General features: G+C 38.8%; 1 long non-coding RNA gene across 1 annotated transcript; it reads left to right on the top strand.

Annotated features, from left to right (window-relative positions):
- Positions 1–673: 673 nt before the first annotated feature.
- LOC130838698 (uncharacterized) lies at positions 674–7,597 on the top strand. The gene is made up of 3 exons (XR_009049704.1): positions 674–843; positions 6,339–6,448; positions 7,445–7,597. It is a non-coding gene; the product is annotated as an uncharacterized LOC130838698 (long non-coding RNA).
- Positions 7,598–18,366: the final 10,769 nt, after the last annotated feature.

Below are 18,366 nucleotides of genomic sequence, written 5' to 3'. Positions count from 1 at the left end.
GGAGTCTGAAAACCCCACAGGTAAATACAAAATACATCCTGATTAAAATTCATTTTACTGGATTTTCTTCCAGCTTCCATGATTTTAGGAGAGTTGTTTAGGTGGACATTTGGTATTGGTGAGTGGTCAGTGGACTCTGTTAATATATAACTATGCTAAAATCCTGAAACAAATGGTCAACTTATAAACAGCTATCCACATCTCCAGCTTTACCAGGTTAAAATATCTACTATATGTTTGGCTTTTTCCTTCCAGAAATAGATGTCACACTTTGAACTTAAAATAGTTTTTGGTCATTATGAGACAAATGTAAAATTTCTTTCTGTTTTCCTATTTCTCTCACACTCTCTCACATCCTTCTGGTTGTGACTTCAGCAGCCCTACGTTCCCAACATCAAACAGAGGTTAAGTACTGTGTCATTTAAACAAGATGAGTGTATTTGATAATGAGTGAGTAAGGAAAGTGGAGGCGGAATAAAGCAGAGAGGAGTGGCAACTCCCAACAGCAGGGCAGGAGGTGAAACATTCTAGCAACTCCACATTCATTGGTTTACTCGGTAAAGATACTGCTCTCATAACATTATAATTCATCTCCCTCAATTTTTATGTTTCCTACTTTGGAAAACAACTCTGTCTAGTATATAATTTCACCCTTTTATTATGACATTTGAGAAAGTAGCCAAGACTGGTTAGGTTTAATTACCCCCATCAAGTTATTTTAGATGTCAGTTTCTACAAGCATTCACAAATGCGCAGATGGCAGAAACATGTTATTCCAGAATGACCAGGCTTGGGTAGAGCTGGAGAAAAATGTTGATTCCCTTCTTCAAGGTTTGTGGTGGTGTGAGTATATATCCTGTGTGATTGCTTCAGTGATCTCATTGTATATTTATAGAAGAACCATCATTTGATTTGTTTCTTTAAATAATCTTTAAAAATGTGACCCAACTGATTGTCTTTAGTCAGAGATTGTAAAATAATGGATGTTCTAATTGTCTTGAATTTACTATTTGCTATTATTACTTTCCTCAAGGTATTATCTTGAACTGGAGTTTGAAATGTTAATGTGTTCTTATTTCATGTCTTTCTCTGAATGTGGCAGATGGAGAAATGGAATTTGCGCTCCTTGAAAATCTTTATTCTGCAATGTTCTTAGTTTCAGTAATGATATACCCTGGACTGTGTATGTGTTCAGAATGTACCACATTTGGACATCTCTAGTTACTAGTATAAACCTTTAATTACTGTTTAAATATAGACAAGTATTTTCTTTTTTAAAGAAAAATGTTGTGGGTAAAGAATAAATCAAGCATATGTATTTGAGTGGCTTGAGAATAAAACAGTGAAAGAGTTACAAAAGTAAAAAAGTTAGTGTTCTCATGATACTGTTAAATCTCATTGCAATACATCGAATTATCAACATATACTAAATAGGATGTGAAGGTTCTCAGATTTTACCTACTTGCAAGCTAATAAGTCATCCTGCCAGTGTCATGGATTTTGGCAGAAAACAAGAGACTCTTGTGTCAGAGACAAAGAAGTATTTCACAGCATTAGCAGTAGCCACAGTGTAGTATTTGTCTCAGTTCCCTTTGCTCTAATTCTACAGGGAACACAATGAAGGACAGGTGATGTCTGTACTTAAGAGTGGGTTGTTGCAACAGGGAAACCCTGAGATGAGGGAACCAAAATCTTTTATAGTGGGCAGTGAGCCTGCCTGAAATTTGCCCTGCAGAGAGACACTATATTTTACTGGACAACAAACAAACGTGCCTTGTTTTCTTAGGAGGGAAACACTGTATCTTCCAAGGTCTTCTACTATACAAACAACCTTGGAAATATGGTCTGGAAAAAAGGCATTCAGTGGCTCTACTCCCAAGATGTGTTGAAACAGCGGAGAACCAAGGATAATTGTCTTATAGAGGATGCAGTGTACAAAAATGTTGGTTTCTTTGTATCTCTGTAATTAAACTGAACTTAGCTTTGGAATCTCCATCTTTTATGATGGGAAACTTAAACTTGTCAAGGACACTCAGTCACTTCTAGCTTAAAATATGTTTCCTAATATTATAAATTTCAGTTAATTTAGAATTCTCATGCTGTTTTCCTGCATTCCTCTCAGGTGTAATAGTAAAATAGCAAACACTTAAAATTGTACTTATCCTATAATAGTCTAAATGGGAAAATGAGTTAATTATGAGTTAATTCATGTAATGTATAAAGTGTTATAGTCTCTACTTAATATGTGTGAAAATTGAGGCCCAGGGAAGTCACATTGCCCAATGTCACAGAGCTAGTAAGTGATAGAGCTGGGATTCTGACCTTGAAGTGTCTTCTAACCTGCGCTATATGACCTCTCTGCTTTCAGTTCTCTGGGCTCTCTATACGCCTGGGGACTTATATACCATCTATGCATCTAATCCATATTTAGTCCAATCTCTTCTGGCTTCCACAGGTGTCTTACCCCATGGTAGGTAAGAACCTTCTCTGGCATCTACTGAAAGCTATACTTTTATCACATTCCCTAATAGTCTTCTTTTACCACCTACTGATTGAATGCTTATTTAATTTCAGGTGGAAAATGGTAGGTCCTTATGGCATCACACATTTTCCCTGTTGTGTGACTTAAGGTATAAACACTATGACTGAATGTTTAAGGTTCTGTTTCTTGATATTAAAACCCAAACTTTTAGAATTGAGAAAAATCTGCCCCCCAGTCAATCACTTGACCCTTGCAACTGAACATGAGAGCTTTTCAGATTTTCTCCCTCATATATTCACAAAACCTACCAGGCCACTCAGTTCACTTCTTTGTTCTGGGGCTCATGTTCCCCTGTGAGGCAATGACTATCATATACTCACTGGATGCAGGGTTACTGGCAACAGATAAGAGTCAGGAAAGAAAAATGCCCAGACTGCATCTCCACATTTGTCACTAATTTACATAAAATGTTCCAGACTCCTAAGAACTTTAGCATGTGTTTTAGGAAACAGCAAGTGTTGGTGACACCAATAATTAAAAACTAGCCTTCAAACAACAAGGTCCTACTGTATAGCACAGGGAACTATAGTTAATATCCTATGATAAACCATAATGGAAAAGAATATAAAAAAAGAATATACATATATGTGTGTATAACTGAATCACTTTCCTGCACAGCAGAAATTAACACATTGTAAATCAACTATACTTCAATTAAAAAAAAAAACCCCAAACAAACAAACATAAAAACTAATCTTCAGTCCCTATGTTCATTTAAGCTTGCTAACTTTAAGAAAATAACTTCTGTCAGTTACTCCATTTTCTGTTTTGTTTTATTTTTCTCTGAAGGCAGGGCCAGGACTAGGTTAAAGTGAATGAGGCTGGTCATCACTTGCCTTGGGTACAAAATTTAGGGAATAACAAAAAATTGAGCAATCAAGATAAATCATATTTTAATGCAATATTTAAAGTCAAAATTAATGCAAAAAATTCATGATGAACAAAATATCAAAATTTTAAATAAAACGCAATTAGTATTATTGATTTTTCCTTTTGCCTCAGACTCCAAAATGGTGTTGTATAACATCATTACTGATCCCAGGACTCTTTTTTTTTCCTATCATCAGTCCTTTAAAAGAGTTCTTAATGTTTGTAGTGGCAGGGACAACAGTGAGAAAGCCTGCAAACACTGATACCTGGGCACATAAAATCTTTCTCTTTCTAGTTATTTTTGTGGCTTGACTAGTTTCTATTCTTTGTAACTCTGCGTGAGGAGCAAAAAGTTGATAGAGTTTTTGCTTGAAATGTATGTCTGCTTTCTTCATTCTCTTTGTCTTATAAAATTTAACCAATTAAAGATGTTTTCTTAGGAGCTTTTCTATCTTCTTACTGTTATACAATAAGTATAACTTTTCCCCTCACTTTCCCTGGTAATTAAAAAAAAAAATGGCCTGCCTCTTGAAAAGACAGTGATATTTTTGTGGTTTTCTTACCAACCTGGCAAAAAACCAAACCAACCAACCAAAATATTAACAGCATTTTAATTTTGGGAGCCAGTGAGGCGGATACATTGGAGATAATAACATTGACATTATACTACTTCTTCAAAATTAAAAACCAACCTCAGTGTAAACTAGAAAAGTGGTTTGAAACTTGAAAATGCTTCATCATTTCTTTGCTAAACACGGACCATCTATGAGTACTGAAGGTCTGGGCAAGAGTAAGACCACTGAGACCAGAGAAAAGACAAGGGAACCGACAATCAATCGGAAATGACATTTGCCCTCCTGTGACTTTGACCTCAGGGGCCAAGCTTGAGGTCATCTGGAGGTGGGTTGGGGGAAGGAGGCAGAAGGAAAACATGTCAGCTGGGAGCCAGGTTCCTGGTGTGACCTTACAAATCGAAAGAGTCCCTGAAGCCCCGTCTGACAGACAGCTGGGTGGAAAGAGGCTCCTCCCACCTCACAGTTGTCATAACAGCCTTTTTATTCCAGCATCACCAGGGACTGCTTTTAAGAGAATTTTGATGGATGGCATTTTCTGCAGTGTTAGTAGTAGGAGGTGGGGGAGGAGAATCTATTGGCTGCACAGGCAGTTTCTGTGATTTGAACAAGACTCCCCCACCCCTTTCAAGCCCAGCCCTGTAGGACAGAACACACACACTCACTTGTTACCACTCGCCTTGTGGCCTCTGGGATTCCTTTCTCTTTAGCTGTGTTTCTCAATCCTTTGCATCTCTCTGAGGCAGAAGTAGCAAAAGCAGCAGGAAATGGCAAAGGCACACAAGTCTGTGCTGTTTCTGGAACACACTGAGCTTGTGTCTACACTCTGGAGGTAGAAATTCTGCCTGAAGAAAAATATTCTACTATAGTACTCTTTGTCTGCTTGCCAAAGCACACAGAAATGGATCAACTTAAAATGTAGGCACCCAAAAACCTGACATGTAGATGACCCTGACTAAAATGACCATCTACAGAGTAAGGATATAGAGGGGTCCTCGTGAGGCAAAGAACAGTGCTTTTTTCCACCTCCCCCTCTAGGGCATACACAACACGTAATGATGCCCAGGAGTGTTAGATAAAAATTTCTGCTTCTTCTTGGGGTGACTTCCCCCCCACCTTTTCTGCCATTCCTATCAAAGCATTTCAAAGTTTAATAGAGACTGAGATTTTTATGAATATACACTTAATTTGGTCAATATTAAAATAAATTAGTTGCAAAGTTCAATATTTTTACTGCTTGCAGAAACAGTTTTCTTTTAGCACATCTCATTTCTCATCCACACCCTTCCGTGCATTGAGAGACTTCGTCTTGGCAAGCTGACCCAGTATCCTCTCTCCTCCACGGTATTCATTCTTATACCCAGGTGATAACAGAGTACGTTATGTCCATATTTGGGCACCATTTTGAGCAAGATATAGGCAATTTTTGAAAACACACTTTCATCCTTCCTACATGCTCTTGCAGAAATAGAAATATCTGCCTAATAAAGAGGGTGGGATGATTATGCATATTTTCCTCCAGTTGCTGAGCATGGATCAAGTTTTTAATTGGGCTACTTGGAATACTCTTACCTGACAGATGGAACCAAGTGCATTTTATTCAAAGTGCTTGTGGATTTTCTCTTTCTAAGACATGTAACACAAAGAACAATTTCAAATTCTCCCAATAAAAACCTGTATGACCCTTTGCAAATGTATTACAAAGGAGTTCCATGAAAATTATAGGAAATTCACAGAGCATTACTAGCCTAACCATGTAATCGTCATCTGCTCAGTATTTTCCTTTTTTTCAGTAGGAGATTGATATTTGTAGTACGATGCTTGCTAGAGCAATAGGTTGGAAAGGAAATCATTTCCTTTCCTATATTTTAAGAATGTTCCCTTTTGGCAGTACACAATCTCTTAAAAGTGATCTTGCTTTCAGATGGCTACAAATATATCATTTAGTCTTTTTGTATGAATACAGGGCTGATAGATTTAGATACAAGAGAGGGATTGCAGGTTTTTCATTACCATAAATCCCACGTCACATCACCAGCATGATGGAAGCATTTTGATAGATAACATAAACTCATTAATCACCACTCTTAAACTAAGTACAGAGAAAGAATTTTAAATATTCTACATTCCAACATTTGTGAATGCCTCCTCTTTTAAAAATGCCATCCTTTATTAGTTCATGCTGTTTAAGATAGCTTGAGTTAACTCCATGAAAAGAGACTGTGTATCAAGGGAAGAAAGGACTGGAAAGGGGGAGGGGAAAAGGGAAAGGAGGCAAGAAGATTAAATTCCGTCTTAAATCCAAACACGGGCTAGATTGCATGCTAGCATTAATGTCTTTGTCCTCTTCCCAGAGAATGTTGGCAGCCTTCCAGTTTATTAAAACAACAACCCAATGCTGATCTTCTCTCTGTATACACAATTCAAGGATGGATCATTTACTCAAACAGAGCTGTTCACTGAGGTATAAAAGCAAAAATGCATTTTAGGAGAGGTTGTTTATGACTATTGCGTAAAGCACTGTGCTGCTGTGTTTCATACAAGTAATCCTGATCAATATTAAATGTAGAGAGAAAGCCACGTTGTTATTCTAAAAGCAGTAAGCACAAGTTGCGTCCAGGCATTTAATGATGCTGCTTAAGCTTGGGAAACTGTACTAAATACAGGTGTGTGTTCCTCTTACAAAATAATCTTACCTGCCAAACAGATGCCTCCTGGAATGTGTATTCTCCTATAATTTTTTTTTTCCTGAAACAATGCATTACAGAATCCATTTCATGGATGGGTTTTCCTACTTCACTTAACACTTAGAGAATAGCTGTGAATAGTCGACTTTCTTGGCATGTATTTAATGATTACAATGAAGTTTATCTGTTCATGTGTTCATTGGCAATATACGAGGCTTTATAAAAGAAAAGCGATGCATGCTCAGGCGTGTGTATTAGTGTAAGATCACTGTTGTGCGTGTTTCTTTTGTCACATAAAATTATGTAATTCACCCAGCAATTTTCAGCCTTACAAGTTCTGCTGGGTACCCAAAGGGCAGTGACAAATGTCAGACAAACAGACTTCCTACTAGAAGACCCATCTCAGGCAGCAGAGGTGGCTTCAGGGATAACAGCCTGTTAAGTGTGCTTTGTTTCCAGGTAGCAATTTGTAAATCCACATCGTTGATAATGACACAGCATATTGAATGGTGACCCACTGAATGGTTGTTGAACTTCTAAGATATGATTCAGCACACCAAGAGGAGAACAGAGGACAATAACATTAAACACCAGATGGTATTTCAAAGCCCATCAGATAGATACAGAGATTCCTTTTTCTTTTCAACAAAAGATCGGCAAGCCCTCATGTCTAAAAAAAAAAAATTAAAAAAAAAAAAAAAAAGAAAGAAGAGAGAAAAAAACCCATTAAGATAAATGGGATGATTCGGTTTTGTCTTGCTTGACTATTATAGGAAAGCCATCGGAATGGGTCACATTACAAACGAGACTCCAGATCAAAGGATAACTACTGCCGCGGTGGGTCAAGCTGATCTGAACTGTGCCAACCAGATCAGCATGAAATTCTAAACCCTGGGCCAAGAAAACATGTCTCTCTCAAACTGAGACCTGACCACACCAATTACCCAAAGCATCTGACTCTGCCTCAGAGGCAGTCTGAGAGGGTGTCATTGGTCAGAACACTGTGTGGACACACACGAGAGACTGGGGGAGCTTAGATGGTTGGGTTCACGAGTAAAATACAACCATCCACCAAAACGTCACCCAAGAGCTGCTGCTCCAGCAGCAGCTACTGGGTGAATAAAGAGGTGAGTGAAACATAGTTTGCACCCGTGTGATGCTAGTTAAAGAACACTTCATTCACGGGAGGGAAATCAGGGCTTGGGTGACTGTGACTGTGCAGATGGGGCTAGAGAAGGAAAGTGTGATTTTATGTATCAGTTTGGTAGGGCCAAGGTGCCCAGATATCTGGTCAAACACTAACCTGGCTGTGTCTTTGAAGGTGCCTTTTGGGTGTGCTTAAAATTTAGATCCATAGAGCTGAGTAAAGCAGAAAGTCCTCCAAGATGTGGGCCTCATTCAAACAGTTGAAAGTCTTCATAGAACAAAGACTGACCTCCCTGAGTAAGAAGGCATTCTGCCAGCAGACAGCCTTTGAGTTCAAACTGTAACTCTTCCTTGGGTCTCCAGCCTGTGGGACCACTCCATCAGATTTTGGACTTGCCAAGCTTCCACGATCATATGAGCCAGTTCCTTAAAATAAATCTCTACCTCCTCCTACACATCTTGTTGATTCTGCTTCTCTGGAGAGCCTTGACTAATTCTGAGAGGTACATAAATAATGAGAGCTCACAACACTTTGGCATTTGAGAAATGAATTAGCTGGACTCAGTGGTCTCAAAGCTCTACTCCAGGGTTAAGATTCTAGGAGAGCCGACTGATTAGGGTAGTATGTATAGTGGTTAAGGGCTCCAGCTCTGAAAGGAGACAGATCAGAGCTGGGATTTTGGCTCTGCCACACTTACTAGCTCTATCATTTTGCACAAGTTCCTTAGGATTTTTAGGCCTCAGTTTCCATATTTGTAACATGGAACATTGATACAAACCTCTGGGATTTCAGAAATGAGGTGAATACAAAAAGAAGATTTTAATAATGACAAAAAATGGGCAAAGAGGTATAAATCACGAATGACACACCAAAATTTCTTTGTGAGAGGAGCTTTGGTTGTGAATCTCAGGTCTTCTAAACACAGCAGAAGTTCTCCTAAACTTATAGCCATCCGAAAGATACAAAGTCCTCTCAACGCAATGGCTCCACTGGACCTGTCTCACCATAATTTCTCATCATCCACAATAAGGGAATCTTCACAAAAAACACATGGGATTCTTAGAGAATCTGGCTCAAAGGGGAAGAGAGTGAAGAAATCTGGACAAGATACTACAGCTTAAGGATACAGATTCAAGAGATGTTCTGAGAAAATTGGCCTGCTTATGGAGTCCTTTAGTCCTCAAGAATTTGCCACTGCTATTCCATAAATTGGTCATTTTGGGGGATTACCAAATCTAATATTTCCATAATGAAGATACCTCTGTGAAGTTCAAAGGACTCTTTGAAATTGGCTTACCTGAGGGCACTGAGGAATTGACAGTCTTGACTGGGAGATGCAGTATCTTTAGAGAATAGAGCACTTTGAAGGGGTGAGGGTTGGCTTGGAAGGGAGAATGGAAAGAGGAGGGGAGGGTGGGTGCTTAACACAGCTCCAGAGTGTGCTGGGCAGGAAGGCATGAGGCGGAGGGCCTTGGGTGGTGGGAAAGGCCTACAGGACGAATGCGGGGAAGGCCCAAACCACAGTCCATTTCCAAATTCTGCCCAGGACCAGCTCTGTACCTTCTTCTTACCCCTGGCCATAGATGAGCCCTGATGCTAGGATCCAGGATGATACCTATAGTTTTAGAGCTCAGTTGGTACGTATTATAGAGGCTTCGTGGGCCAGCCTGGGACTCTAAACACGACATTTAAATTATTCCAATAAAAACAAGTTCTGAGTTCAATACTGACATATTTTTTTAAAATTTTATTTATTTATTTATTATTTTTGGGGGGTACACCAAGTTCAATCATCTGTTTTTATACACATATCCCCGTATTCCCTCCCTTCCTTGACTCCCCCCCCTCGAGTCCCCCCCACCCTCCCCGCCCCAGTCCTCTAAGGCATCTTCCATCCTCGAGTTGGACTCCCTTTGTTATACAACAACTTCCCACTGACTATCTATTTTACAGTTGGTAAATACTGACATATTTTTCCAAAGAAAAGGAGCCTGATGTGTACTGTACATGAAAATAAGGAATTATGTAACAGAAAAACCAAAAGGTTAATTACAAAAGGACACCCATGCAGAATTGGAGTCATCATAAAATTCTCTTAAGAAGCAAATTTCTTAGAGATTTAAAATGTGACATTTGATTTTCATGGAAGTTTCCATATGGCCATATTAATTGTATAGAAAGGAACAAAAATTATACTTGTAGACTGGCTGCTTGGGGCTACAAGTTTTAAGTTTACTTAATTTAATCTTCATAACAGCCATATGAAGCAGGAATTTTTAGTTCCATTTTACAGATAAGAAAGTGAAGTTCAGAGAAGGTAAGTCATTATTGAAGGTCACTTAGGTAGGAAGTGGTAGAGCACCCCTCCCTGTCTCCAATGCATATACGTTTTCTCAATCTACCATTTACATCAGAATAGCTTCTGTAATTGAAACTTGATATTCATAATAACCACAGGTTCTGATTAATTTTTCCTTTTATTCTTCAGGGCAGGTGGATGTGGTCATCTATGCCACTTAAAAATCTAAAACTTGATGGTGTGTAACTCAACAACAAAAAGGCAAACAACCCAATCAAAAAATGGACAGAGGATTGAATAATTATTTTTCCAAATAAAATATACAAATGGTCAATGAGTGCATGAAAAGATGTTCTACATTATTAGTCACCAGGGAAATGCAAATCAAAATCCTAGTGAAGTACCACTTCACACCCACCAGAATGTGTAAAATAAAAAGAAAAAAGAAAAACAGCAAGTATTGGCAAGGATGTGGGGAAACTGGAACCTACATACATTGCTGAAGGGAATGTCAAAGGGATCAGTGCTGTGAAAAACAGTGTAGACTTTCCTTAAAATGTTAAACATAGAACGACCCTATGACCAAGCAATTCAACTCCTAAGTATATACCCAAAGGAACGGAAAACAGATACTCAAATGCAAGCACACACATATGTATAGCAGCACTATTCACGATAGCCACGGGGTAGAAACAACCTAAATGTCATTAACAGATGAGAAGATAAACAAACTGTGGTATACCCATATCATGAAACATTATTCAGCCATAAAAAGGAAGGCTATGAAGTGAATGAAACTTGACCCCATTATGCTAAGTGAAAAGACCCCATACACAAAAAGTCATATGATTCCATTTGAAAGAAATATCTAGAATATGTAAGCCCACAGAGACAGAGTGCAGATTACTGGTTACCAGGGGTTAGGGAGAGGTAGGAATGGGGAAAAACTATTTCATGGGCATGAGATTTTCTTTTAGGGTGATGAAATGTTTTGCTACTAGACAGAGGTGGTGGCTGTATGACATTGTGAGTGTATTAAATGACAATGAATGACTCATTTTACGTTATGTAAATTTCACCTCAATTAAAAAAAATTAAGGTTGGTTGAATGCCCTGGTAATACCAGGCACAGAATTTGAAAAAGAGTCAGCCAGTTTTCGAGACAGATGACCACGACGGCAAAGAGCCATCGCAAATCTGATGAGTTCATCACCCAAGTGAACAAAAGAAAGTGTGCCTCATCCACCCACCCTGCCAGAAACCTTGTTTCCACGTGTTATTTTGTAGAGTTCCCTACATACCTTCCTGGGGTAAAGCAGCTTTGAAACATGGAGTCACCACCTAACAATGGGCACGCTTCCTCCCCAACACAGCTTATCACGTGAAAATCAGACCACTCCCTTCATTCACCAGCCTTCTCTCATCACCAGACTGCTTAATTTGGTTACACTGGGGACCTGGATGCTTGCTTTTATGTTTGATTTTAACAGGGTCTGCGGGCATGGAAGGTTTTCTGTGAGAGCCAGTGGCCTAGTTTGAGATAAATAATAAGCTTTTTACTTAATGCCATATCTCTCTTTTCAGCTGCAAACAGTCCCCATCCTTTTCTCTTCCTAGGGTTGGGCACGATGAAATGCTACTCTCAGAAAGATGAGGGTGTCAAAACCCCCGGTGATTTCGAAAGCTCATGGAACACATGGCATAGAAGCAATTTAGATCACAAAAAAGAGCCCACTTCAGTCCAGATTTATACTGTGTTCTATTCACTGACACATCAGCAAACATTATAAATGCCTCGCCTGAGTAATGAATGGTTTCTGAGCGAGTTCCTGGGCTGGCAGCAGGTTTGAAATTCTATAGAGTCAGGCAAGGGAGAAGGTGACGAGGGTAGAATTACGGGAAAGGATTAATGAGGGGGTGCTGGCTGAACATACTGCTTCACTGTTCTCTCAGCCACTAGACTGAGGAGTCACTGATTTTTGCCTCTAGGACTGTACTTTTATAACTTAAAACAAGCCTCTTTAAACAAATCTGCATCAGGCAATGTGTCAACACTTCATTGGTTTCAATAGAATTAGTTTTCTAAATGCTCTTTTCTGAAGCAATTTTTGTACTTGAAAATGCATTACAAGGAACATTTACTATAACTACAGTACAACGATATAGAATATGACAAGTCGGGTTTTAATCAGCACAAGCTGCAACGCCGAACACGGGCCACATGGATCCTCCCCCTCCCTTTCAGCATCGACGTTAATAAACCCAGGAACTTGAGGTTATTTTCACTGGTATTTGCTGTAAATAATAGCCAAGACCTTCATTGTATTTGCCCAGAATGAACTAGGCTGACAGCCTTCGGAAGACGTCTAGGCAGGTTTTGATTTAATAGCCTTATGTAACTCGGGCCCTTTCTGCACCCCATGCCAAATAAACCGTAAGATCGTTCTGCTGGCTGAGAGATAACACACAGGAGCCTGAACAAAGTCGGGGAAACCACATTCCGTTAGACCTGCCCCAGTCAAACTCAAAGCCCAGCTAGAAGCAGCCAAGAGTAACTGAAAATTCAACATCCCTAATTCTGACATGTTCTGCAGGACACGCTCTCTTGATAAGATGTCTATAAATATGAACAGCATGAGGGCCTGCAAAATGGCAAAATATTGCCTTTATACATTTCTCTCATTAATCTCAGGTGTGGTTTGCTTGCCATTAAACCAAAGGAAAACAGAAAAAATAGGGCCTTTCACATGTTCTAGCAGTAAGAGATTGTGGGTCCTACTATGAGAAGCCAGCTGCTTCAGTTTCACCTCTCTCAAATGTGGCTGGAATACAGATGAAAGGGTAGTGCCCACTGCACCCATGATGCATCCAAGTGTGCAAAGGGAGAGCTTTGGGGGCAGGTGAGTGCGTCCTACATTCCTGTGTGCTAGGATGTGCCAAGCATGTTCTTTTGGACATGGTGGAAACAGTAAGTAGAAACAATGGCCTCCCTTTTCCTTGTTTCTTCTGAGATGTCTCATCTGCTTATCTTCAAGGAATTCAGAGGGTATAACAAAAAGTACAGTTTGGGGGTCACACATGCCAGGAGCAGTATCCTAGCCTTTCCATGTTCACAAGTTGTGTACACTTAGACTAATTACTTAAATCTTCTGAGCCTCAGTTTTCTTATCTGTAAAACTGGCATAGGACCTAACTTTTCTGGTTGCTATAAGGGTTACAGATAATGATGCCAGCTGCCTAGAATAGTAGGTGCTCAATAGTTTACCTTAGGGTTCACTCTTTGTGGATGTGGCATGAAAAGGTACATTAAAAAAGAATCCCCTAACTTTGACCCTTATGTTCAGTTTATACTCACATGCATGGCTCCTTTCTATGACTTTAAGTGAAAGAAAGTATAGCTGGTTTTTTATTGTTGTTTTCTGCTCATCTGAAAATTTGGCTCATGTGAGCATCCCTTGTAAGAAGGTGAAGAGGCTAGTTGCTATGGTTCAGTGAAAGCACTAGAAACAGGGGAAAGAAGATCCTCACAGAAGTATAAGTGGTCATCAAAACATTAGTTACCATCCTCTTCTATGAAAATCTTACTCGATTTGATATCCCCAAGTACCAGGGGGCCTGGGATGGGTCACCTGTCTCCTGCTGATTCTGATTATTGCCTTAAGAAGTTTTGATCACTAAATACCCCTGACTCTTCCTGAAGAGATCTGTTTAAATTGGACTGAAGTGAACTGGGTAGACAAAAATATAAAGTTGAACCATCTGGTTGGATATCCTTGGTCCCTTTACTCCACGGTCCCATTTTCATTGAGGTTTTTCGTGATCCCTCTATTAAAAATTGCAGACCCTTCCTTCTTCTCAGTTCCCTGCTTTATTTTTCTCCATAACATTCTACATAGTCTCTGTTTATTTTGCATAGTCTGTTTCTCCCATTAGAGCACAAGCTCCATGAGGGTAGGCATTTTTGTCTTTTTTTTTTTTTTTTTTTACTGCTGAATCTTTGGCTTCCAAGACAGGAGCACTGGACACATTGAGCACTTGGGTGTGAAGGTTGGTTGAATGACTGAATAAATGAGAGATTTATGTTGTAGTTATATAAGGCAATAAAACATTATAAAAGGCAAAGACAACGGTCCTGAATGAGAAGGCTGGATAAGGGGATTTAAATTGCTCTATATATTTAAGAAAAGGGAAATTTTTAGTTTTCTTTCTGGCAGGTTCAGAGGGTAAGAGGAGAGTGGGGAGACTGGATTCAGGGGAGAGAAGTTTGGGAAAAATAGTCCATAGGATATATTCCCAGTTCCAGTCTCTTGCTTACCCAAGGAAACCTAGCTCTTCCCTATACACAGTGCTCCTGGTCTATAGTATGTGACCCACCGCATAATTTCTGTTCCATTTTATTGACTGGAGAAAGGCACCTGGCGTGGGGCACAAAGAAAGAGGTTTCCTGGAGCAGAGAATGGTCAGTGAAGACTGATTACTGATTTCTGATTTTTCAATTTGAAGTTGTACCTTGTACTGTGATGTAATTAGCTTATCTTCATACCTCACTAAATACAATACAAATTAAATGCACTAGCAAATTAAAGTTTGAGAAAATTTAAAATTATATATTTAGAAAAGATAGAATATAGAGTTGAGGGAACAGTACATACAGTAAAATAAAAAGAAAAAAGTATGACAGAAAAGGTGAGACCTTCATAAATTCAGAAGGCTCAATATTTGATTATTAGAGAATATGGAAAAGGGCCAGAAGAGAATTGTCAAATAATGATGGAAGAAAATTTACTACAGTGGAGGAAAGACAAGAGTCTTCATTTTAAATGAATTCAAGTGTGGCCAAATGATCTAGACACATCATGCCATGAGATTTCAGTAAAGTAAAGATAATGACAAGACTCTAAAAGCTTCCAGGGAGGAAAAAAGTCCTGTGAAGTTTGCTACCAAACAGATGTATCAAATTGCACTTTAATAACAATGAGTCTATAATACAGTATCTTTAAAATTCTGAGAGAAAGGGTTTTTAAAGCTAGAACTATATCTCTAACAACATTTTGATCTAGTATGAGGTATAAATGAAGACATTTCAGGCAAGGTCACGGAAAATTTCTTCTTACATGGCCAACCTGAAAAATATACTTGACAGTATGCTCTAGAGAAATGAGGGGAAAAAACAAATAATAGGAAGACATGAAATAGAAGAAATGGTGGAATTAACCTGAGAGTACAGGGAAAGAAATGCCAGAATGCTAGCCGGGTAGCACTGAAAGCAATAAGTCCTAACTTAATAAGTACAGCGTGTAGTGGACTCTAAAAATGACATTAGGAAGAATGGAATGGATGCACTCAATTGCTGCAAAAAACTGAAAGATTGTATTGAAAAAATGAGGAGTACATATGAAAATACTGATATAGGGAAAAGTTGTAAACGGAAGACATGGCCAAATGTCAAGCAAACTACAGCATGATTTAGAGATATTGATGGAATCTAAAAAAAAGAGAAACCATTTGATCTTATCACAGAAACATGTTCCTTCAGGTCCCATAGGATTCATCACATTGGATCAATAGAAGTGGAAATGTAATCCTACCACATAACATGGCTTTTCTGGAGAAAAAAAATGTTTACATTGTCATAATGCTATAGTTATGTTTTCAAATATCAGTATCAGTGGAGCATTAAGTAATTACTTGGACATGGAACAGAGCATAAATGTAATCAGGTTTTATGATCTTAAAGCAAAGGCAGAGCTGACAAAAGATAGCAGATAGGTAGGTGTGTAGAGTGGAGTGGAGTCACAGAACTCTCATATTATATATTGAAATTAAGAGGCACCATTGAAATTTGATGGGAAAAGATAGAGAGTTTTAGGCATATCATTTATATTCTCAACTATAATGGGCAGAATTTCCTCACTCACTAAAGGACACAATTACCAAAAATTGGGAAAAAGAGAAGGAAGGGATTGCAAACGGGGGAGGTGAGAGTGAGCTAATTCTTATCCGTTACAGTAGAACATTCATAGAATATATTCAAACCGATACATGAAAAAATAGAGGTGCATTTGTTATTTACTGCTGGGTAACAAATTACCCCATACCTTTGCAGCTTAAAACAATAAATGTTTGTTAACTCTGTGCACCAGGAATTTGGAGTGGTTTGGCTGGGAGTTCTGGCTCTGCTTCTCCTAAGGTTGCAGTCATTGTAAGTCTTGCCTGGGGCTGTAAAATTCACTCCCAATATGGTGCACCTTTCCCGCAGATGGCAGAAGGCCTCAGTTTCTCTCCACAGGGCTGCTTTAATGCCCTGATGACACAACAGCTGCCTCCCCCCAAGTGAGTGATCCAAGAAGCCGATTATTAGCTAGCCCTAGAAGTCACACACTGTCACTTCTGCCACATTCTATTGGCCACATACATTCTTCTTTCTAGAAGAGGACTTCATAAGAATGTGAATATCAGGAAGTGAGGGTCATTGGGGGTCATTTTGGGAGCTGGATGCCACAAGAGGTATGAGCCCATTATTAAGAGCTGAGGAGTAAATACCAAATGAACAAAACATAGACCAGCTTATAAAAGAAGTTTTTGTATTCCTTGATTTTTTTCTGTATGTACATATTAATTTGATTAAAAGTAGTTCTAGGAATTTTGGAAAATATAGAAAAATATAAAGTAATAAATATCACCAATAATTGTTTAATCTAGATGCTGTTTACATTTTGTTTCTTTTCAGTCTTTATTCTCTTTTCATATTAAGGCATGTATATAATTTTATGAATTACGCTGTGTGTACTATTCAGTATCTGCTTCTTCCATTCAAAATTATCTTTATCATTATTCAGCCCATTATTTATTCTCTAAAGATGATTTTTAAAGTATTGCTTTTATATTACTCAGCCATAAAAAGGAATGAAATTGAGTTATTTGTAGGGAGGTGGATGGACTTAGACTCTGTCATACAGAGCGAAATAAGCCAGAAAGAAAAAAACAAATACTGTATGCTAACGCATATATGTGGAATCCAAAAAAATGGTACTGATGAACCCAATGGCAGTACAAGAATAAAGATGCAGACATAGAGAACGGACTTGAGGATACTGTGGGGGGGGGAGAGGAGGGGCAAGGAGGGGCAGGAAGGGGAAGCTGGGATGAAATGAGACAGTAGCATTAACATATACACACTACCAAATGTAAAACAGATAGCTAGTGGGAAGCTGCTGCATAACACAGGGAAATTGAAGGCTCAGTGCTTTGTGATGACCTAGAGGGGTGGGATAGGAAGGATGGGAGGGAGGCTCAAGAGGGAGGGGATATGGGGACATATGTATAAATACAGCTGATTCACTTTGTTGTACAGCAGAAAATGGTACAACAATGTAAAGCAATAATACTCCAAACCAGAAAAAAAAGTACTGCTTTTACATGAAGTACAGTAATAATACATATTTGTCTTGAGATGTTTAGAAAATCACCCACAATCCTGTCATTCATCTTCGTCATGGTGAGTGTCTAGAGACTATCTCCTACTCTTTCCGTCTCAGTCCAGATACATATCTTGTTTAAAAGTGGGAGTATTGTGGAAAACCTGATTGTAATGACTGCATTTTATTCCATTGTAAAGGTATATCATAATTTAACACCTTCCTGTTATGGGACATTAACTGTTTCCAATTGTTATAACAAGTGCTGTATAGCAATCATTGTATACATCTCTTATTTCTTTTGGGTAAATTTTAAAAAGTGGGAAACACACAGATGAAATTTATGAATATCTTTGAGGCCCTTGCAAAAGCACAGGAAACTTTTTCCTGGAGCTTGTACCGACACCTACATTGCAGTACATGAGAACACCTGTCCCACGGTGCCTTTGCTGTCCTCTGTGCTCTTAGTGATGCACATTGATTGGAAAAAGGGATGATTCCCTAGGAACAACTTGGAACAAAGAAAGGAATTAGTTTCCAACTCTGTGTTTTAGCTTAAAGAGGAAAAAACAAGCAAAGCAACAGAGAACAAAACTCGTACTTTCTTGGGCTGCCCCAATGGAATTGACCAGAAGTACACATAGGGGGCATCTATTTGGAGACTTCTGTGTCATTATTTCACAGTTCCTCCTTTGCACAGTGGACTGTTTCCATTTTCCCTACTCCCACACTCATAAACTCTTAAATTACATTTACCTTTACTAGGATATAAAGGTCAGATGTAATTTACCTAATAGAACCAATTGATGGAAGTCTATACTGTGAAAGAGA

Source organism: Hippopotamus amphibius, chromosome 1 (assembly GCF_030028045.1).
Source record: "Hippopotamus amphibius kiboko isolate mHipAmp2 chromosome 1, mHipAmp2.hap2, whole genome shotgun sequence".
Classification (NCBI taxonomy): domain Eukaryota; kingdom Metazoa; phylum Chordata; class Mammalia; order Artiodactyla; family Hippopotamidae; genus Hippopotamus; species Hippopotamus amphibius.
Note: the sequence above shows the minus strand (reverse complement) of the source record. Positions and strands in the feature narration are given on the sequence as shown.